The sequence below is a fragment of the Dioscorea cayenensis genome, unplaced genomic scaffold (genome assembly GCF_009730915.1).
Source record: "Dioscorea cayenensis subsp. rotundata cultivar TDr96_F1 unplaced genomic scaffold, TDr96_F1_v2_PseudoChromosome.rev07_lg8_w22 25.fasta BLBR01000114.1, whole genome shotgun sequence".
NCBI lineage: Eukaryota > Viridiplantae > Streptophyta > Magnoliopsida > Dioscoreales > Dioscoreaceae > Dioscorea > Dioscorea cayenensis.
This window is the reverse complement of record NW_024086505.1, coordinates 30,773-53,881: the sequence shown is the minus strand read 5'-3', so window position 1 is coordinate 53,881 and position 23,109 is coordinate 30,773. Positions and strand designations below refer to the sequence as shown.

At 40.7% G+C, this 23,109-nt stretch overlaps 1 non-coding gene across 1 annotated transcript; it reads left to right on the top strand.

Annotated features, from left to right (window-relative positions):
• Positions 1-1,115: 1,115 nt before the first annotated feature.
• On the top strand, positions 1,116-1,222 carry LOC120253554. The gene has a single exon (XR_005534316.1). It is a non-coding gene; the product is annotated as a small nucleolar RNA R71 (small nucleolar RNA).
• The last annotated feature ends 21,887 nt before the right edge of the window (positions 1,223-23,109 follow it).

Sequence of the window (23,109 nt, the reverse complement as noted above, 5' to 3'; positions counted from 1 at the left end):
TCTTCCTGGGTCTTTCTTCTTGTTCAGCATATTCTTTTGCAAGACCGTGGAACAAGAGGCATCTAAGATCACTGTTACAGTCTCTTCCAAGTTCTTCTTGTTGGTCAATAGACAATGCCTCCACAAAAGTAATGTTGATGTGCAATTGTTTGAATAGACCCAAGAACGTTTTGTATTGCTCATCATTTTGGTCATTCTTTAATCTAGAGAGATAAGGGATTCTTTGCTTGTAAGGTTGGGGTGCCACCTCCTTCTCCTTAGTTGCCTTCTCAATCTCTACCACGTTTGGTGCTTCAACATTAGTCTTCTCACTTGGAAACCTACCTTCAACCTCACGACCACTTCTCAAAGGGATCGCCTTCACATGCTCTCGATGGTTGGGTACGGTGTTACTCGGTAAGCTTCCTTGAGGTCTTTCCGATAGAGACTTTGCGATTTACCCCACTTGATTTTCTAGGTTGTGCAATGAAGCGGTGTGGTTGGGAAGTGTAGCCTCGACCGGTTGAAACCGTGTATCCGATGATTGCACAAATCAGGTCAAGGGTTTCTCTAAGTCAGTCATCCGGGTCTCCAAACCTGAAACTCTATTTTACATGTTCGGGGCTTGTTGTTGTTGTTGGAAACCCAGTTGTGCTATCTCCTTTTGCTGCCCTTGGTTACTCCATGAGAAATTTTTGTGATTCCTTCACCCTTGGTTGTAAGTGTTGCTATAAGGATTGTCTTGGTTTCTCATTGCATTACCCACAAGGTCAACTTGCTCAACAAATGAAGTACCACCAATAACTATCAGGCAATCGGATGGGGCATGTCCTTCCCCGCATCCATCACAATTTATTATGGATGCCAATCTAGGAGAAGTTAGAGTGTCTAAATTCTTACTCAATGCCTCCACTTGGGCTACCAACAATGTAACCACATCGATCTCATTGAGTCTGGCCACTTTCTTCCTTCTCCTTGCTTTCCATTGGTAGCTATTCATGGCCATTTCTTCTACTAATTGTCGGGCTTCATCAGGGGTCTTATTCCCGATTGTACCTCAGGTGGTGGCATCTAGAAGTTGTCTTGTACTTGGAGTCAACCCATTGTAAAAGGTCTGAATGATTATCCATTCAGGGAATCCATGCTGTGGGCAATTCCTCAAAAGATCCTTGAATCACTCCCATGTCTCAAACAAGGACTCGAGTTCTATCTGAGCAAACGGTGATATCTCATTGCAAAGCTTTGCCAATTTCTCGGGAGGAAAGTACCTTGCAAGAAAAGCTTCAACCATTTCATTCCATGTCATGATAGATGCTCATACTAAAGAATGTAACCACTGCTTAGCTCTTCCTTTTAGGGAGAATGGGAAAGCCCTCAATCTAATAGCATCATCCGTAACACCATTGATCTTCACCATGTCACAACCTTCCAAGAAGTTCTCAATGTGATTGTTTGGATCCTCATCGGCCAAACCATTAAACTGCTACCGATCGTTGTATCATCCGGGCTAACATCGCTACGACTCAAGTTCGAGTCTGTAATCGGGGAGTAGCACAATGCTAGATTGTGTCCCCAGATCGACTAACTCGCGTAATCAGAGAGTTTTCACTGTTGTTCATTCTTTTCCGCCATGTTGTCAGATCTTTCAACTTCCACTTCAGCAAGATTCGGCTGTCCTTGCATAGGATCTTGACCCCTTTTCTGAGTGTATGTTCAAGTTCAGGATCACCTTCAACTGGTATCGAAGGGTTCTCTCGGGCCATAACCTGGAGTTACACCAAAAGAAATAAAACAAAATTAAAATGATGATAGGATAAGAAGATATGAAAGAGAATGAATAAATAGCTAAGATAGCAAAGTGCAAAGTATCCCTAAACGCCTAGTCCCCGGCAACGCCACTAAAACTTGACAACGCCCCTTGCGTGTAACCCGCAAGTGCACGGGTTTGTCAAGTAATAAATCCCAGGTTATTGGGGTATCGTATCCACTAGAAGTACATAGTAAAAATACTTAAATTGCTACTTAACCACATAAAAGTGAACAATGATAGTGTTGAATAAATGTAATGAAAACAAAGATAAAAAGAAACAAGAATGAGAGGCAAAATGTAAGTGAGAGGTAAGGCAATCGATAGAAGTGGGGTACTCGGCACTTCTTCCCCTAGGATTAATGTTTCAAGTTCAAGAACAACTATTATACTTCCTAATTAATGCTAAATGAGTCATGGAAATCCTGAAACACACGGTCCCAAATCTAAGGTTAACCATGACTAACTCTACACTATGTCCTGGGGGAGAAATCGCTCAGTCTCAACCTCACATTGTGTAAAGTTGCATGGTGTTCTAAGGAATCCAAGTGATAAACCCTCTTCCTATGTATAGATCTAACCCTATGGTCCATGCGAAAAGCCCTTAGTCACATCTGAGTCCCATAGACTAGAGTTCCTTTAATGCTTCACTATGTTCCTCGTGTAAGTAAGCCCCAACAGAGTTCATCCTCTAAAATTTCACTCTATTGTGACCGCAAACAACTCAACAAAATGGAGTCAGGATAAATCACACCGGAGGGGAAAGGAGACGCTCTGCTACCTCTTGACTCACCATCTCAATCCTCTCTAATCAAGCAAAGTCTAACCCTCGTAGTGTGGTACTCATCTACAATGGTTACCAAGATGGACTCTTGACACGTCCGAATATGCTTGTAAACCGCAAGTGCACAGGTGTCGAAGTAATAATCCCAGATGAGTGCGTATCGTATCCACAAAGAGTAGGGAATAAAGACACTTAAGTTGTTTCATAACTAATGTAGAAGATGAATAATGATATGTGTGACAAAATATGAAATAACAAAAATAAAAGCAACAAGATAGAGAGCACAAGTAAAGGAGAAGGTAAGGCAATCGATAAAGATGGGGTACCCGGATATTGATCCGCCTAGGACAAACGTTTCACGTGCAACAACCATCTATTATACTCCCTAATTGAAGCAACTCTGAGTCATGGAAATCCTTAATTACATGATCCCAAATCTAAGGTCAACCGTGCCTAACTCCATACATGTTTTGGAGGAGAGATTAAATAACCACTCAACCTCGCACTCGCACAAAATTGCAATGAGATCTAGAGATTCCAAGTGATAAACCCTATTTCTATGTATAGACCTAACCCTTTGGTCCAGGTGGAAGATCCCTAGCCACAATTAAGCCCTAGGTGCTAAAATCATCTCAACGCTTCACTCCATTGCACTCGCAACTAATCCCCAATGGAAGGACATCCTTAGCCCATTCACTCTACTACGGCAGCAAAGAATTCTTGGAACATGGAGGTAGGATAGATCACACCAGAGGGGAAAGAGGACGCTCTGCTACTTCTCGACTCACGCTCTCAACCCTCTCTAATCTAGCTTTACCTAACTCTCATGGTGTGTCACTCACTCACAGGTGTTACCAACAAGAACTCTCAACCCTATTGTCACTCTAGGAGACTATTCATACAATCAAACATACAAGATTGGAACTCACAATAAACATCAATTAATTGAAAGCATAATAAAGAGATTCAATGAAACGAATACATCCTAGGGTTCACAAATACCCAAGTACCAACTAAGGGTTTAGCTCTCCATGGAGCTAGATACAATCAATGAAATCGAATGTAAAAACAAATCATCCATAGAAAACCCCTCGTTAGTCATGGCAATGGTCTTGTGGAGAGTCCTCTACTCATCGCAAGGGTCCCTTTGTCCGGCCAAGGATAGATATCACCGGATCAGTGCCGACGAAAGCTCTCCCACTAACCTTCTTCCAAATGGCGCGCGATGTCGAAGCTGTAGAACCCCTGCAAAGCTCTCGCTAATATCTCTCAAAACCCTAGCCGCCACTCTCTCTCAAGTTGCGGAAAAGATGGAGGAAAAAAAATGCTGAAATTGGGGCTAAAATCGGCTTTTAAAGGGCTGAAATCGGGAATCCACACACCCATGTGAGCTCCCCTGTGGATTTTTCACACAGGCGTGTGGAATTTCCACACGCTCGTGTGGATTCTCTGTTTTCTTGTTTTCTCGGCCGGATGTGAACAGTGCTGCTATAGTATTTTTGCTACAGTTTTTACTAAAGTACTCTACTACAGTACCAGCTCAAAATACTCCTGAATCCATGCTTTCATCGAGGTAACGCAAACGGGCACACGTTTACGTCATAGATCGCTTTGCTTCTTCAATAACGGACATGTTGATGGAGATCTTGTTCTATATGCACAAGTCGGAATGCTTGAATGTGACTACCCTTGTGCACCTCCAAATAGTTGTGCTAACTCGAATATGAGGAGGTTAGCTCACATTCCTGCATCTCGAACCTGACCTATGTCTTCGCGTTAGAACCTTAGCAAGATTTCCTCCAAATTGGTGCATTACGACACACATTGGCTTGTTTCTCTCATAATCGGTCTCACAATCCTACGTGCATGAAAGTAACATAAATACACACATATTAGTGTTAAAACCCGAGAAAAGTAATGCTGAACACAAGGAAAGAACACTTCGAATTCTTATCACACAAGCACTTATCAAACACCCCCACACTTAAGTTTTTCTTGTCCTCAAGCAAATATTAAAACATTATGTGCATGGATGAAGGAAATATTGGAAGTGCTTGGCCTTAGGTTCACTAAAGCATACAAAGAGGGCATTCTACAAGTAAGGGAAATTTCAACACTAAATGCGAAAAATCAATGCTCTAGCTAAAAACTTGAATTAAAAAGGACAGCAAACCCGAAATCGTGTAAGTGTGTGAACTCACACAAGTCAACCCAAAGTATACTCCTCGAAGTTCTATGTACATGGGACTTATTTATCTACAAAAAGTAACAACAAAAATTAAAAAAAGGTAGTAGCTTCACACATCTTCTAAGGTAGCCCTTTCTAAAGCGGCCGCTAAGGTGGCTTTTACACTTTCGAGGTGGTAGCTCTTTCCACCGGGGTGGTAGCTTTCACACATCCCATGAGATAGTTATTTCTCTCATTAGGGCATTACTAGTATGCGACTTATGAGAGTTGCTTCATACATCATAGGTGGTAGCTCTTTCCACCTAACAAGCACAACTAAACAACAAAACTATTTTGTTCTTTATTTTCATTTTTTTTTTTTTAAGAATTAACACAAGAAACAACTAAAACTAGTCCCTTATACATCAAACATAAGTTTCCAAAAGAGTTCAAAGAGTGAGTAGTGCAACAAGTGTCAATCGGGCAAAAATTCCTAGAAATTCAAGCAAAACCTAGAGCATGTAAACATTCAATTTGAAAAATTCTCCTAAACTCAAGAATACAATCAATGCAACTAAAGTGAACCACCATTGGCTATGTGAGCATGTATATTAATCAAAAACTAGTATAAAAAGAGATGCGTGCACTATGAAACTCCCCTCACAAAGTTGTACATTGTCCCCAATGTACACATGCAAGCTCATTCATAATGTAAATCAATTAAATTCAGATGTGGGAGAAGCACTCAAAAACAATACTCCCCGACTCCTAGTGTTGCATTTGATGTAGTTAAGTCCTTGGGGAGTGTTGTTCCAACAGGTTGTGAAGCTCACACGGCCAAGTGTCAAACACCTTGGCCGTGCCTATGACAAAGTCTCAATTCCTATGATGACAAGACCATCTGCACGCATAAACGAGGGGGTTCAGTGAAGCTCAATAAAAAAAAATACAACTAGAGTATATAAAAGATAAGACAATGAACACAACTCGAGATATAAAATGAAAATAAACTCAGAAGGAAAGTCCTTTCTGAGTATACAAGTCCAAAATAAAATGCGGATGTAAAAGACGATGAAAATAAAATCAAGTGTTGATGTCATTCTCTGGATCCTCTACTTCTGGTGCTACATCAAAGGGTGCTGGTGGAGGTGGTGAGGGAGATAATGGAGGGGCTAGGGGTCTGCCTCTCAATAGCTGTCGTAAGAAGTCAAAACGGGCCATCATATCGCCAAACTGTGCTGATTGTATCAACCGCATCTCGATGATCTCAGACCGCAATACACTCACAGTGCTCTCGAGCCTCTCAATACGATCATAGGCACCTGAAAGGGTGCCTATGCACCCTGAGGTCTCGGTCGTCGTCAGTGCGGAACCCTCCACTGCATCCCTACTGCCACCGGCGCTCTCAGTGGTGGAAGTGGCTAAAATGTAAGCTCTAGGCCCATATCTGCGCACTATTCCCATCATCCTTGGAGTATCGAGTCCAAGCGGAGAGGGAGTAAATGTCTGCTTAGTATCCCGAAGAGCATCACCGAGACCCATCCCTAGAATATGTCTAGTAATGTAGGGATCAACAAATAATACTCCCACTCTCCCGTTCTGGCCCTGGTATCGCATGTAATCTGCCACAACATGCCCCAGATGAATAGGCATGGATCTAGCCATGGAATACAAATAAAGTAAACTCTGTCGGCTCAGAGTACTAGTGTTATCACCTCGGCCATCCACAGATCTGCTAATGACAGCGAATAAATATCGGTAGCTCAGCCGAGATAAACATGTGGCCTTGGATACTCTCGGTTCATGCGGACCCTGTAAGCACAAGACCTTGTGATCTTGCTGTGGGCTCAAGGTGCCAAAGTAATATGTTGGCAAGTGACTATACTCCTCGATTTCTGTGTGGAGTTGCCAAGTGTTCCATGGAGCACAATACAATCAACAATGAAATTGAAAGTAAAACAAGTATTCCATGGACCACAATATAATCATGTCGATGGTCTTGTGGAGTAGCCAAGTCTTCTCCAAGGGTGCCCTTGTCTGGCCAAAGGCACACCTCACGGGATAGATGCCGGCGAAAGCTTCCCAAATAACCTTTTTCCTACCGAATCGCTGTATCGAATCCCTCAAACCAGTCCAAAGACTTGCCAAAAGCCTCTCCAAACCCTAGCCAACGGATTCACAAATGATAAAGAAAAGTGGAGAAGAAGAGGGGAAAAAGATGCCCAAAATCGGGCTGAATCGCGGCTTAAATAGGGCTGGAATCGGCCATCCACACGCCCCTATGGATCTGCCTCACGGTCCTGTGGAATTTTCACACAGGCGTGTGGAATTTCCACACGGCCGTGTAGATTCTCTGGAAATCCTATTTTCAGCCGGCTATGAACAATAACTGCTACAGTACTTGCTACATTTTTCCCTACAGTAACCTGCTATAATACTCAGCTAAAACACTCCCAATTCCACACTTTTCATCGAGTCAACATAAACGACCACACTTTTATGCCATAGATCGCAACTCTTCTTCAATCAAAGGCTTCGTTGGTGAAGATCTTGTTATCAGTGCACAAATCAGGATACGCAAATGTGACTGCCTTTATGCCCCTTCAACTCATTGTAATGATTTGAATTCATGGAGGTTGGCACACATTCACGTATCCTGGACTCCCATTTGTGTCTTCACATTTGTACCTTCCAAGATTCCACCAAATAGTGTGTTTACGATCTACTTTTGTTTTTTTTTCTCAATACTTAGCTTCACAACCTTACATGTGCAAAAGAACGCAAATACACATGTATTAGTGCTTAAACCTACTAAAAGTAATTCTCCTCATAAGGAAAGAGCACTTCGTATTATTATCAAACAAGCACTTATCAAGCTTCTTGAAACAATCGAATGTCTCAAAAAGAGACTCCGATTCCATTTGAACACAAGAGGATATTTCATTCCTAAGCTTTGCAGATTTTCCAGGAGGGAATATCAGGCAAGAAAAGCTTCTACCATCTCCTCGCATGTGGTGATCGATACTCTAAGTAATAAATGTAGCCATTGCTTCACTGTCCCTTTCAAGGAAAATAGGAAGGACCTCAACTCGATGGTATCATCCGTAACACCATTAATATTGACCATGTCACATACCATTAATCTTGATGGCATTATCACTATGCTGACTACTTTAACATCTGGATAAAGCCTGGCTTGAGCTAAAAATTTTGAGCTGTAATCAGTGGCTGCACAATGCCTGATTGCATGCCAAGAACTAAGGGTATGGCATAATCTGAGGGTGTCCTCTACTGCTCATTATGTTCTGCCATATTATTAGATCCTTCATCTTCAATCTCAGTTTGATTTGTCTGTTCTTGCATAAGTTCTCTTCCCCTTCTATGAATTCTTCTTCCAATGTCCGGATCTCCTTCAACCAATTTTGAACGGTTTTCTCGGGTCATAACCTAGAGCTGCAACCAAAGAAAGAAGAACAAATAAGAATGATGGAAGAATAAGAAGATGTGAAATAGAACAATTGATGAATAGATAAAATAGCAGAGTGCAAAGTGTTTCCAATATGCCTACTTCCCTGCAACAACATCAAAAACTTGACACACCCTTTGCAAGTGCGTACCGCAAGTGCAGGGGTTATCAAAGTAATAAAGTACCCTGGTAAGTGGGTAGTCGTATCCACAGGGAATAATGATTATACACACAAGAATTTCTATTTAACTATAGTGAAGATGATTCAAGTGGTGTGAACAATATCGATGCAAATATAAATGAATTGAATAGGAAGGAGACACAATAAAATGATAGGAGAGGCAACCGATAGAAAGTGGGGCACTCAAACATTGCTCGCCCTAGGGCTATTGCTTCAAGTGCAATTCCGATCATTGTATCTCCTAACTAATGTTTAATGAATCATGGAAGTCCATAAACACACATTCCCAAACCATGACTAACCCTACACTATACCCCAATAGAAAGGAATGCTCTCGATGCCTCACACTATGTGGGGGTTGCATAAACCTCCAAGGACTCCAAGTGATAAACCCTATACCCTAATCTAGATCTAACCTTTTTGTCCAAGCAGAAGACCCCTAGTCACAACTAAGCTCCAGCACTAAGGATTAGTTCAACGCTCTATTGCCTGCACAACTAAGCCCTAGAGGAGTTTCTTTCATAGCACTTCACTCTATTGTGACTGCAAATAACTCTTGGAATGCGGAGGTAGGGTAAATCACATCAAAAGGGAAAGGGGACGTTCCTCTATCTCTCGACTCACCCTCTCGATCCTCTCCAACCTTGCTTTATCTAACCATCGTGGTGTGTCACTCATCCATAATGATTACAAAGATGGATTCTCAAACCTAGTGTCACTCTAAGGGAAAATCTACTCAACAAGCATTCAAGATTGGAACTTAATTAAGAATATCAATTAAAAAAACATAATAAAAGGTCAATGAAACAATATCATCCTAGGGTTTACAAGTCCAAGCACCAAGTAGTCATTTAGCTCTCCATGGAGCAAGATATAATCAATAATGAAATCGAATTTAAAAGCAAGCAATCTATAAGTAAAACCCCTTTGTGGTCCATATAGATGATCTTGTGGAGTAGCCTCATCTTCTCCAAAGGTTCCTTCATCAAGCCTGGGGCACACCTCGCCGAATCGACGCTGAAGAAAGCTTCCCTAATAACTATATTCTGAAGAAACATGATGTTGAAGGCCGTAGAACCACTTAAAAAACCTTGCCAAAGCCTCTCTAGACCCTAGCCGCTAGTGCCTCCAAAGTTAGGGAAAAGATGGTGAAAAGATGGGAAAAGGATTCTTCAAAATGCCTCAAATTGCGACTTAAATAAGGGCACATGAATGGGCACACATCCATGCGATAGATCGCATGAATTGCAAAAGCCTCTCTAAACAGTAACTAATACAGTGATTTACTACAGTACTTGTGTAGATCACATGAATGGGCACACATCCATGCTATAGATCACATTGTGTCTTCAATAAAATCACTTTTGACGAAGATCTTGCTAGTGTTGCACAAGTCAGAACACATGATTATGACTACCTTTGTGTCCCTCCAATTTTGTATATTCACTCGAGCATGTCAGAGGTTGGCACACACTTACATGCCTTTGAGCACAACTTGTGTCTTCACGTTTGTTCCCTCCAAGATTTCATCAACAAATTGCATACACGATCTACTTTTTGTTTCTTTCTTTTATAATTGTATCTACAACCCTACATGCGCAGAAGAACATAAATACACATGTATAAGCGCTAAAATCTGAGAAAAGTAATGCTCAATGTAAGAAAAGAATACTTCGTATTACTAATACACAAGCACTTATCACTACACATTTGGAATATGCATTCTCAGGCAAAAATCCTCAGCTGCCTGTCATTATTTCATCCATGCTTGATGCGGATTAAAAGGAGAAATTGGGAGAGATATTACTAATACATAAAATGGCCATAGCATGGAGTATTTCTGACATCAAGGGGATTAATCCATCTTTCTGCATGCATAAAATCATAAAATTCTAATAGAAGATAACATTCAACCTAAGGTTTAACCAAAATGAAGATTGAACCCCAACATGACGGAGGTGGTAAAGAAGGAGGTAAATAAACTTTTAGATGCTAGAATAATTTACCTAGTTTTTGACAGCCTTGGGTTAGCCCAGTCCAGGTTATACTAAAGAAGAGGGGAATGACAGTGATTGCAAATGAGTAAAATGAATTGATCCCCTCCCATACAATAACAGTATTTGATGTGTGAATAGATTACAGGAAACTGAATGATGTTACTTACAAGGACCATTTCCCTCTACCATTCATTGATCAAATGCTGTAATGTTTGTCAGGGTATAAGTATTATTGTTTTCTTAATGGGATGTCAGGACAACTGCAGATCCCTGTTGCCCCTAAAGATTAAGAAAAGGCCACTTTCACATGACCATATAGGATGTTCGCTTACAAGTGAATGCCTTTCAACCTATGTAATGCTCCAACTTTTAAAGGTGCATAATGTTAATCTTTAATGAATTATTGAAGATTTTATGGAAGCGTTCATTGATATAAGTATTACTAAGTAAACTTATCTTGCATTGAGTATCACTTTTATCAGGTTTTATCGCTCATTCATGTGTATTTGTGTTCTTTTGTGCATTTAAGGTTGTGGAGATAAGTTTTAAATAAAAGAAGCAAAAATTGATCATGAATGCAATTTTTGAGAAATCTCTTGCATGAACAAGGATCAAGGCACAAGTTATGATCATATGCAAGTGGGTGTGTGCCAACCTCCAAAAGTTTGCAAGTGCACCTATAAATTGGAGGGGGACAACGGCAGTCACACACACATGCTCCAACTTGTGCAATATTTTCAAAAGCTTCGTCAACATATTTTAAAAGAGAAGTTGGAACATGATCTACCACATGGATGTTTGCCAAACCATGTGGCTTCAATGGAAGAAGATGATTTCGGGAGTACTGTAGCAGTTTACTATAGCAAAACATTGCTTACAAGTTACTGTAATAGTTACTGTTCACAGAGTGCAGAAAATAAAGAACCTGGAAATCCACACGCCTATGTTGAAATTCCACAAGGTCGTGTGAAATCCCAATTTCAGCCTTTTAAATACCACTTCGGAGAGTCATTTGAGGATCTTTTTTCCTATCTATTGGAGAGAGGACGGCTAGGATTTGGAGAGGTTTTTGCTGGTATTTTAGAGCATTTCTTATGCTTTCGACATCGATTTTCTTCAAAGTAGAGTTATTGGGGAAACTTTCAACGGCATTGATTCGGCGAGGTGTGCCTGATAAGTGCTTTTATATTAGAAATACAAAGTATACTTTTCTTACCATGAACATTACTTTTATATGATTTTAGCGCTAATTGACAACACCCCTTGCGTGTTACCCGCAAGTGCACGGGTTTGTCGAGTAATAAATTCTAAGGTGAATGGGGCATCGTATCCATAGGGAGTAGGGAGTAAAAATACTTAAATTGCTACTTAACCAAGTGAAGATGAACAATGATTGTGTTGATAAGGTCTGGTGTGAACAAGAGTAAAAGAAACTAGAAAAAGAAGCACAAGTAGGTGAGAGATAAGGCAATCGATGGAAGTAGGGTACTTGGATACTGTTCTGCCTAAGATAATCGTTTCAAGTGCAAAACCAACTATTATGCTTCCTAACTAATGCATTAATGAGTCATGGACATCCTAAGATATGTGGTCCTAAATCTAAGGTCAAGCATAACTAACTTTCTACACGAAGTCCAAGTGGAGAAATCGATCAGTCTCAACACCTTACACTGTGTATAAATGCAAGACGCTCTAGGGATTCCAAGTGATAAACCCTATTCCTATGTTTAGACCTAACCCTTTGGTCAGGCGGAAGGTCCCTAGTCATAATTAAGCCCTAGGTGCTAAAATCACTTCAACCCTTCACTCCGTTGCCTTTGCAACTAAGCCCAAGTGAAAGGTCATCCCTTAGCCCGTTCACTCTACTATAACCACAAAGAACTCTTGGAATGTGGAGGTAGAGTAAATCAAATCGAAGGGGAAAGGGGATGCTCCGCTACCTCACGACTCATCCTCCTAACCCTCTCTAATCTAGCTTTGTCTAACCCTCATGGCGTGTCACCCATCCACAAAGATTACCAATATAAACTCTCAACCCTAGTGTAACTCTAAATGAGAAATCATTCAACAAGCATTCAAGATTGGAACTCAATAAAACATCAACTAACGAAAGCATAATAAAAGATTTAAAGAAACAATAGCATCCTTGGGTTCACAAATCCAATTACCCACTAGGAGGTTTAGCTCTCCATGGAGCTAGTTACAATTAACAATGAAATCAAATGTAAAAACCAGTAATCCATAGAAAAAACACCTCAGTTTTTGTGTTGATGGTCTTATGGAGTAGTTGAGTCTTCTCCAAGGGGTCCCTTGTCTGGCCTAGGGCACACCTCGCCGGATCTACGCTGACGAAAGCTCCCCCAATAACCTTCTTCAAACAAAATCATGATATCCAATCCTTCAAACCACTCCTAAGACGTGCGAAAAGCTTCTCCAAACCCTAGCTGACGGCCTCCCAAACGATGGAGAAAAGTGGAAGAGAAGAGGTGAAAAAGATCCCCAAAATCAGGCTGAATTGCAGCTTAAATAGGGATGGAATGGGGCATCCACACGCATCTGTGGATGCTTCCCAATAGGCTTGTGGAATTTCCACACGAGCTTGTGTAATTTTCGCATGCCCATGTGGATTCTTTGGAAATCTCATTTTCGGTCGGCTGTGAACAGTAACTGCTACAACAATCTACCAGAATACTCCCAATTCCACACTCTTCATCGAGGCAACATAAACGGGCACACATTTATGCCGTAGATCACACATCTTCTTCAATCAAAAGCTTCATTGGCGGAGATCTTGTCATGAATGCAAGAGTCAAGATATACAAATGTGACTGCCTTTGTGCCCCTCCAATCCATTAGAGTGACTTGAATTCATGGAGGTTGGCACACATTCACATATCTTGGAGTTCCACTTTGTCTTCACGTTTGTTCCTTCCAAGATTCCACCAAACAATGCCATTACGATCTACTTTTTGCTTCTTTTCTCAATACTTAGCTTCACAACCCCATATGCATGAAAGTAACACAAATGCACAAGTATTAGTGCTCAAACCTGATAAAAGTAATGCTCATCATAAGGAAAGAACACTTCGCATTCTTATCACACAAGCACTTATCAAACTCCCCCACACTTAATATTTTGCTTGTCCTCATGCAAAAATAAAACATTGAAGCATAGAAGAAGGAAATAATGAAAGTGCTCAACCTTAGGTTCACCAAAGCATGCAAGGAAAGCAATCTACACGTAAGGGAAATTTCAACACTAAATACGAAAAATCACTGCTCTAGCTGAAAACTCGAATCAAAAAAGACAACAAACCCGAAATCGTATAAGTGTGTGCAAACACACTCAAGTCAACCCAAATTATACTCCTCAAAGTTCTAAGTATAAGGGACTTATTTATCTACACAAAGCGACAAAAATTAAAAAGATGGTAGTAGCTTCACACATCCTCTAAGGTAGCCCTTTCCAAAGCGGCCGGTAGGGTGGCTTTCACACTTTTAAGGTGGTAGTTCTTTCTACTGGGGTGATAGCTTTCACTCATCCTATGAAATAGCTCTTTCTCTCATTAGGGCATAACTAGTTTCTGACTTATGAGAGTAGCTTCATACTTCATAGGTGGTAGCTCTTTCCATCCCTAAATGCACAATTAAACACTATATTTTTCTTTCTTTTCTTTTCCTTTTTCCATTTTTTTTCAACAAAATAAAGACAAGAAACAAAACTATTTAGTCCCTTTAACATCGAACTTGAGTTTTCAAAAGAGTTTAATCAACGAGTAGTGCAACAAGTGTCAATCATGCAAAAATTCCTAGAAATTCAGCAAGAACTAGAGCATGAGAACATTTAATGTTAAAAAATCTCCTAAACTCAAGTATTTAATCACTGCAACTAAGGTGAACCGCCATTACCTATGTGAGCATGTATGCCAATCAAAACTAATATAAAAGACATGTGCACTATGAAACTCCCACCCCCCAACACTTAAGTTGTACATTGTCCCCAATGTACACATTCAAGCTTACTAATAATGTAAAACAATCAAGAATATATGTGGGAGAGACAATCGAAACAATACTCCCCTGACTCCTAGTGTTTCATTTGATAGAGCTAAATCCTTGGGAGTCAAGTTCCAATGGGTTGTGAAGCACACACGACCAAGTGTAAAAACACCTTGGCCATGTCTATGACTAGTTCTCAATTCCTATACTGACAAGACCATCTGCACGCATACATAAGGGGGTTCAGTGAAGCTCAATAAAATAAAAACAACCCTAGTATTTAAAAGATAAAGCAATGAATACAACTCGAGGCAACAAAACAAAAATAAAAGACATACTCAAAAGGGATATCCTTTCTGGGTAATGCAAGTCTAACAACAATACAAAATAAAACAAAGAAAGAAATAAAAATGACAAATCAAGAGTCGGTGTCACGCTCTGGCTCTGTTGCTACTGTTGGATAATCGAATGGTGTCGGTGGATCAGGTAATGGTGATGGTGATGGTGGAGGAGCTGGAGGAGTCCGTGGTCATAGAACAAATAATGAGGCAACGTCTTACTCAAGAATATGCTGTAGTGTATCAAAACATGCCATAAACTCTATTTACTCCGTGGCCTGTGTAGCTCGGACCTCTGCAATCTTTATCCGTAACACCCTCAGCATACTCTCAAGCCCCTCAAATCAATTATAGGCTCGAGACTTTGAAAACATGCATACTAGGGATAGCTCCTTTACCACAAGGTGTGCCCCAGTCTTCATCAGTATCGGCTGAGACTCACGGGTAGGCTGAAAACATGCATACTCTATTTACCGTTCGGTCTGCCAATTGTAGTGTCATCCGAGTGGGCCTAGGCTTTTCTAAGCCTAGCTTCTGAAAGAAAGAATATGGCATGACGCTGATACTAGCCCTAGAATTTGCCAATGCCATTTCTTCACCCAAATTACCAATGTTGCACGGGATGATGAAGCTTCCTAGGTGTTTCTTCTTGTTCGGCATGTTCTTTTCCAACACCACCGAGCAAGTTGCATCTAGAATCACGGAGGCACTCTCCTCCAATTTCCTTTCATTGGTCAATAAATCTTTCAAGAACTTGGCATACCTTGGCATTTGGGATAATGCCTCAACAAAGGGAATGTTTATATGTAGTTGCCTAAACAAACCCAGAAACTTCTTGTACTGCTCATCCACTTGGTCGTTCTTCAATCTAGAGGGATAAGGGAATCTTGGCTTGTAAGGTGGGGTGCCACCTCCTTCTCCTTGGTTTCTCCTTTCTAAGCCTCTACGACCTCCGGTGCTTCAACATTGCTCTTCTCATTTGGAAGCCTACCTTCAACCTCATGACCACTTCTCAAAGTGATTACCTTCACATGTTCTCGTGGGTTAGTCTCCGTATTACTCGGCAAGCTTCCTTGCGCTCTCTCCAATAGAGATTTCACAATTTGCCCCACTTGATTTTCTAGATTGTGCAATGACGCGGTATGGTTGCGAAGTGTAGCCTCGACCGATTGGAACCGTGTATCCGATGATTGCACAAATCGAGTCAAGGCCTTCTCTAGATTGGTCATCTAGGTCTCCAAACATGAAACTCGATTCTCCATGTTTGGGGCTTGTTGTTGTTGGAAACCCGTCGGTGCGGTGGCCTTTTTGTTACCCTTGATTGTTCCATGAGAAATTAGGGTAGTTCCTCCAACCCGAATTATAGGTATTGTTATAAGGACTGCCTTGGTTTCTCATTGTATTTAGCACATACTCAACTTGTTCAAAGGAGGGTGTACCACCAACGGCTATCGGGCAATCAGAGGGTGTATGTCCTCCACCGCCCATGGTGCAAGTAGTCATGGCCTCCACTCTATTGGAAGTTAAAAGGTCTAACTTCTTACTTAATGATTCCACTTGGGCCGCCAAAGAAGTGACTGCATCTATTTCATGGAGTCCAGCCACTTTCTTCCTTTCCCACGCGTTCCACTGGTAATTATTCATGACCATATCCTCCACCAACTGCTGGGCCTTTTCAGGGGGTTTACTCCCCATTATTCCTCCTATGGCGGCATCTAACAATTGCCTTGTACTCAGATTCAACCTATTATAGAAAGTCTGCATAATCATCCATTCGGGAAATATATGTTATAGCCACCTCCGCAAAAGATCCTTGAAGCGCTCCCATGTCTCAAACAATGATTCCAATTCCATCTGCACAAATGACAATATCTTATTTTGAAGCTTCACTGACGTCCCCGGAAGAAAGTATCTTGCAAGAAAAGCTTCGACCATCTCATTCCAAGTCGTGATTGATGCTTTTGGCAAAGAATGAAGCCACTGCTTGGCTCTTCCTACAAGAGAAAATAGGAAAGCCCTCAATCTGATGGCATCATTTGCTATACTGTTAATCTTCAGCATGCCACAAACTTCCAAGAAGTTCTCTATGTGGTGATTTCGATCGTCATCAGCCAAACCATTGAACTGCGTTGACTGCTAAATTATCTGGATGAATGCTGGCTTCAGCTTAAAGTTTGGAGATATAATCGGTAGTTGCACAATGCTAGATTATGTCCATAGGACTGACGGTCTAGCATAATCAGAAAGTGTACTCAATTGCTCATTCTATTCTGCCATATTATGTGACCCTTGACTTTCCTCTTCAGCTCGGATTGACTATTCTTGTACAGGTTCTTTCCCCCTTCTTCTAAGTGTTCGCTCAAGCTCAAGTTCTACTTCAACAATTTGTAAAGGGTTCCCTCAGGTCATAACCTGGAGCTGCAACCTAAAACAAAATAAAAAAAATCAGAATGATGATAGAATAAGAAAATATGAAATAGAATAAATGAATGAATGGCTAGGATAACAAAGTGCAAAGTATCTCTAAATGCCTACTCCCTAGGAAAGGCGCCAAAAACTTAACAATGCCCCTTGCGTGTTACCAGTAAGTGCACGGGTTTATCGAGTAATAAATTCCTAGGTGAGTGGGGTATTATATCCACAGGGAGTAGGGAGTAAAAACACTTCAATTGCTACTTAACCAAGTGATGATGAACAATGATTGTGTTAATAAGGTGTGGTGTGAACAAGGGTAAAAGAAACAAGAAAAAGAAGCACAAGTGGGTGAGAGATAAGGCAATTGATAGAAGTGGGGTACCTGAATATTATTCCGCCTAAGATAATCATTTCAAGTTCAAAACCAACTATTATGCTTCCTAACTAATATATTAATGAGTCATGGAGATCCTACGATACATGGTCCTAAATCTAAGGTCAACCATGACTAACTCTCTGCACCAAGTCCCGGTAGAGAAATCGATCAGTCTCAACACCTCGCACTGTGCATAGTTACAAGATGCTCTAGGGATTCCAAGTAATAAACCCTATTCCTATATGTAGACCTAACCCTTTGGTCCAGGCAGAAGGTCCCTAGTCACAATTAAGCCCTAGGTGCTAAAATCACTTCAGCACTTCATTCCATTGCCTTTGCAACTAAGCCCCAACGGAAGGTCATCCCTTAGCCCATTTACTCTACTATGGCCACAAAGAACTCTTGCAACATGGAGGTAGAGTAAATCAAATTGAAGAGGAAAGGGGATGCTCCGCTACCTCTCGACTCACCCACTCAACCCTCTCCAATCTAGCTTTGTCTAACCCTTATGGTGTGTCACAGACCCATAAAGGTTACCTATATAGACTCTCAACCCTAGTGTCACTCTAAGGGAGAAATCATTCAATAAGCATTTAAGATTGGAACTCAGTAAAACATCAATTAACGAAAGCATAATAAAAGGTTTAAAGAAACAATAGCGTCCTAGGGTTCACAAATCCAAGTACCCACTAGGGGTTTAGCTCTCAATGGAGCTAGTTATAATCAACAATGAAATCGAATGTAAAAACAAGTAATCTATAGAAAAACGACCTCGGTTTTCATGTAGATGATCTTGTGAAGTAGTTGAGTCTTCTCCAAGGGTTCCCTTGTCTAGCCTAGGACACACCTCACCGGATCTATGCCGACGAATGCTCCCCCAATAACCTTCTTCCATGAGAATCATGATATCCAATCCTTCAAACCACTCCTAAGACATGCCAAAAGTGTCTCGAAACCGTAGTCGACGACCTCCCAAATGATGGAGAAAAGTTGAAGAGAAGAGGTGAAAAAGGTCCCTTAAATCAGGCTGAATCGTGGCTTAAATAGGACTGGAATCGGGCATCCACACGCCTCTGTGGATGTTTGCCAGGGGCCTGCGCAATTCCACACGGGCATGGGGAATTTCCACACGCCCGTATGGATTCTCTGGAAATCTTATTTTTTGCCAACTATGAATAATAATTGCTATAGTAGTTGGCTAGAACACTCCCAATTCCATACTCTTCATCGACGCAACATAAACGAGCACATGTTTATGCCGTATATTGCACATCTTATTCAATCAAAAGCTTTATTGGCAGAGATCTTGTCATTAATGCACGAGTTGAGATATGCAAATGTGACTGCCTTTGTGCCCCTCCAATCTATCATAGTGACTTGAATTCATGGAGATTGGCACACATTCACGTATCTTGGAGTTCCACTTGTGTCTTCACGTTTGTTCCTTCCAAGATTTCACCAAACAAAGGGATTATGATCTACAATTGGCTTCTTTTCTCAATACTTAGCTTCACAACCCTATATGCATCAAAGTAATACAAATGCACAAGTATTAGCGCTAAAACCTGATTAAAGTAATGGTTATCTTAAGGAAAGAACACTTCGCATTCTTATCACACAAACACTTATCACTAATACATGTGTATTTGTGAAATTTCGTACATGAAGGGTTGTGAAGCCAAATATGAAAGAAAGAAGCCAAAGTAGATTGTGATTGTATATTGTTGATGAAGTCTTAGGGTGAACAAATGTGAAGACACAAGTTATGATCGAAGATACATGAATGTGTGCCAACCTCCATGTGCTCAAGCAATTACATGGTTTGGCGAGGTACAAAGGTAGTTACATTTGTGTATTCCTACTTGTGCAAGTTAGCAAGATCTTCAACAATATGGCATTTTATTGACAAAGTGATGCGATCTATAGTAGCAGTTACTGTTCATAGCTCGCAGAAAATCAGATTTTCAGGAATTTACACGGGCGTGTGGAAATTCCACACGCCAGTGTGGATGCCCGATTCCAACCCTTTATAATGCCATGACTTGTACTGATTTGGGGATCCATCTTTCATCCTTTCTTCTATTTCTTGGGAGGTCGGCGGCTAGGGTTTAGAGAGGCTTTCGCAAGGCTTTTGGAGTGGTTCTACGGATTTGATACCACGTTTCTCTTGGAATATAGTTATTGGGGGAACCTTCATAGGCACTGATCTGGCGAGTTGTGCCCTAGGCTTGACAAGGGGACCTTTGGAGAGGACGAGGCTATTCCACATGACCATCGACACGAATACCGAGGGGGTTTTCCTATGGATTACATATTCTTACTTTCGATTTCATTATTGATTGTATCTTGCTCCATGGAGAGCTAAACCCCCTAGTGGCTGCTTGGACTTGTAAACCGTAGAATGTTATTATTTCATTGACTTTTTATTATGTTTTTTTTAATTGATGTCTTTAATTGAGTTCCAATCTTGATTGCTTGTTGAAAGATTTCTCCCTTAGAGTGATACTAGGGTTGAGAGTCCATCTTGGTAGCCTTTGTGGGTGAGTGACACACTCTGAGGGTTAGATAATGCTAGATTGGAGAGGGTTGAGAGGGAGAGTCGAGAGGTAGCGAAGCATTCCCTTTCCCCTCTGGTGTGATTTATCCTACCTCCATGTTTTGGGAGTTCTTTGGAGTCAAAATAGAGTGAAGTGCTAAGAGAGGAACTCCGTTGGGGCTTAGTTGCACGAGCAACAGAGTAAAGCGTTGAAGTAATCCTTAGTATCTGGGGCTTAATTGTGACTAGGGATTTTTCGCCTGGACCAAAGGGTTAGATCTACATATAGGAATAGGGTTTATCACTTGGAATCCCTAGAGCTTTTTGTAATTGTACATAGTGTAAGGTGTTGAGACTGAGTGATTTCTCCGCCTTGGCATAGTGTAGAGTTAGTCATGGTTGACCTCAAGTTTGGGACCGTGTATTTTAGGATTTTCATGGCTCATTAAGCATTAGTTGAAGCAATAACCGTAGGAGGAGCAATGTCTGAGTGCCCCACTTCCTATTGATTGCCTTTTCTCTCACTTTATCGTGCCTCTCTTTCTTATTTCATTTAGTTCTTTTCATAACAATTTTATTCACACTACCATTGATTTATTTTCATCATAGTTAGATAGAAATTATTGTGTTTCTACTCACTATTCCCTATGGATACGATACCCACTCACCTGGGATTTATTACTTCGATAAACCATGCACTTGCTGGTCATACACAAGGGCCTGTTGTCAATACCCTAGGCTCAACAGAGGGGTCTTTGGAGAAGAAGAAGTAGCTCTTGGATACCATTACCACCGACAACATGGGGGCTATCTTTTTAGAGTGTTTGCATTTACTCTTGATTTTATCTTTGATTTTGTATTCCTCTATGGAGAACTAAACCCCTAGTGGGTACTTGGATTTGTAAACCCTAGGATGATTTTGTTTCATTAACTTCTATTATATTTCCTTTAATTGATGTTTTAATTGACTTTCAATCTTGTGTGCTTATTGGTTTGATTTTCCTTTAGAGTGACACTAGGGTTGAGAATCCATTTAGTCATCCTTTTGATGAGTGACCATCTCCGTTAGGGTGAGACTTAGTAAGATTGAAGAGGGTTGAGAGTGTGAGTGGAGAGGTAGCAGAACATCTCCTTTCCCCTTTGAAGTGATTTATCCTACCTCCACATTCCAAGAATTCTTTGCAATCATGATAGAGTGAAGTGCTAAAAGATCTTATCTACTTGGGCTTAGTTGCACGAGCAACAGAGTGAAGTGTTGAGAAATCTTTATTGCTGGGGATTAGTTATGATTAGGGATCTTTTGCTAGGACTAAAGGGTTTGATCTAAATTAGGGAATAGGGTTTATCACTTGAAGTCCCTTGAACCTCAAGCAGTTCCACATAGTGTGAGGTGTTGAGAGTATCCCTTTCCACCGGGGCATAGTGTAGAGAGTTAGTCATGGTTGACCTTAGGTTTGGGACTATGTGTCTGTAGATTTCTATAACTCATTAAATCTTAGTCAGGGAAGCATAATATTACTCTTGCACTTGGAACAATAGTCCTAGGGTGAGCATTGTCTGGGTACCCCACTTTACCATTGATTAACTCTTCTGATTATTCTTGTTTAATTACTTTTTTTTTTATTTTAATTAATAGTTTGAATCACAATCACTAATTGATTTTTACTCTAACTAAGTAGCAATACTTCTTGTTTCTAGGCATCTACTCCTTGTGGATTCGATTACACACCCTTTGGGTACTTTATTTCTTCGACAAACCCTGCACTTGTGGTACACACACACAAGGGGTGTGTCAGAGTTCTTTCGAGGTATGAAGAAATGAATTTAGTTCTAAACTAGGAGATGTGTCATTTCATTGTTACTGAAGGGATTGTAATAGAACACAAAATCTCCATAATAGGATTGAAATTGATAAGGCCAAGCTAGACACAATTGAGAAACTTCCTTCACCCTCTTCTGCAAAAGATTTTCTAAGTTTCCTAGAGCATGTGGGTTTCTACAAAAAAATTATTCAGGACTTATCAAAATATTTTAAGCCCATGACAAGGTTCTTAGAAAAGGACACACCCTTTGAATTAGATCAAGATTAAATCAAGGCTTTCCAAACATTGAAGGAGAATTTAGTCCAAGGCCCGATTCTGAAAGCCTCCAAGTGGGATCGCCCTTTTGAACTCATGTGCGATGCAAGCGATTGGCAATTGGGGCATTGTTGGGGCGAAAACATAATAAAAAAATTCCACCCAATCTATTATGTGAGTAAAGCTTTAACTCTAGCTCAAGGGAATTATACTACCATAGAAAAAGAGTTTTTGGTGATCGTCTATGATGTTGATAAATTTTGATCTTACTTGGTTTTATCTAAAGTCATGTTGTACATTGATCATGCAGCAATTAGGTACCTCCTCTCAAAGACTAATGCAAAGCCATGACTGATCAGATGGGGCCTTCTCCTGTAAGAGTTCAATATTGAAATTCAGACCAAGAAGGGTGATAATGCCCCTTGCGTATGTCCCGCAAGTGCACTGAATTGTCGAAGTAATAAAATACCAGATGAGTGGGGTATCGTATCCACAGGGAGTAGGGAATAAAACTAATTAAATTATTTATTAACTAAGTGAAAGATGAATAGTGATATGTGTCAGAAGATGTGAAATAACAAAAGTTAAAGAACAAGAAAGAGAGCACAAGTAAAGGAGAAGGTAAGGCAATCGATATAAATGGGGTACCAGGATATTACTCCACCTAGGACAATTGTTTCAAGTCCAAGAACCCTCTATTATACTTCCTAACTTATGCAATAATGAGTCATGGAGATCCTTAAATACATGGTCCCAAATCTAAGGTCAACCATGCCTAACTCTATACATGTTCCGGAGGAGAAGTTGAATAACCTCTCAACCTAGCACTCATATAGAATTGCAATGAATTATAGGGATTCCAAGTGATAAATCCTCTTCATAGATGTAGACCTAGCCCTTTGGTCCAGGTAGAAGGTCCCTAGCCACAATTAAGCCTAAGGTGCTAAAATCACTTCAACGCTTTACTCCATTGCAGCCGCAACTAA